Source organism: Lottia gigantea, assembly GCF_000327385.1.
Source record: "Lottia gigantea unplaced genomic scaffold LOTGIsca_290, whole genome shotgun sequence".
NCBI classification, from domain to species: domain Eukaryota; kingdom Metazoa; phylum Mollusca; class Gastropoda; family Lottiidae; genus Lottia; species Lottia gigantea.
Genome location: NW_008708944.1, coordinates 43316 through 44336, shown reverse-complemented (window position 1 = coordinate 44336; position 1021 = coordinate 43316).

Sequence of the window (1021 nt, the reverse complement as noted above, 5' to 3'; positions counted from 1 at the left end):
CAGTTGACGTCGCTAATTTGACGTTAGTTGACGTGGCCATCATGACGTTAGTTGACGTCGCCATCATGACGTTAGTTGATGTCGCCATCATGACGTTAGTTGATGTCGACATCATCATATTAGGTGGCGTTAGTTGACGTTAGTTGATGTCGACACGTTGACATTAGCTGACGTTTAATTGACGTCGCTACCTTGAAGTTACTTGGAATTAGTNTGCGTCGCTATTTTGACTTAAGTTGACGTCGCCATGACGTTAGTTGACGTCGTCACCTTGACGTTAGTTGACGTCGTCAACTTGACGTTAGTTGACCTCGCTAGTATGACGTTGGTTGACGTCACTACCTTGACGTTACTTGACGTCACCATTATGATGTTAGTTAACGTCGCCACTTTGATGTCAGTTGACATTGCCACCTTGACGTCAGTTGACGTCGCCATCATGACGTTAGATGACGTCGCTACCTTGATGTTACTTGACGTCGCTACCTTGTCGTTAAATTGACATTAGTTTACGTCGCCACCTTGACGTTTGGTGACGTTGCAACCTTGAAGTCACTAACGTGGACATCTTGACGTTAGTTGACGTCGCTAGTATGACGTAGGTTGACGTCACTACCTTGACGTTACCTGACGTGGCCACTTTGACGTCAGTTGACGTTGCCATCATGACGTCCCTACCTTGACGTTAGTAAACGTCGCTACCTTGACGTTAGTTGACGTCGCCACCTTGACGTTTATTGACATCGCCACCTTCACGTTATTTGACGTTGCAACCTTGACGTTAGTTAACGTCGCCACCTTGACGTCAGTTGACGTGGCCACCTTGACGCCAGTTGACATGGCCAACTTGAGGTCAGTTGACGTGGCCACCTTGACGTCAGTTGACGTGGCCACCTTGACGTCAGTTGACGTTGCCATCATGAGGTTAGTTGACGTCACTACCTTGACGTTAGTTGAAGTTGTCACCTTGACGTTACTTGACGTCGCAGTTTTAACTTTAGTTGACGTTGCTAGATTGACG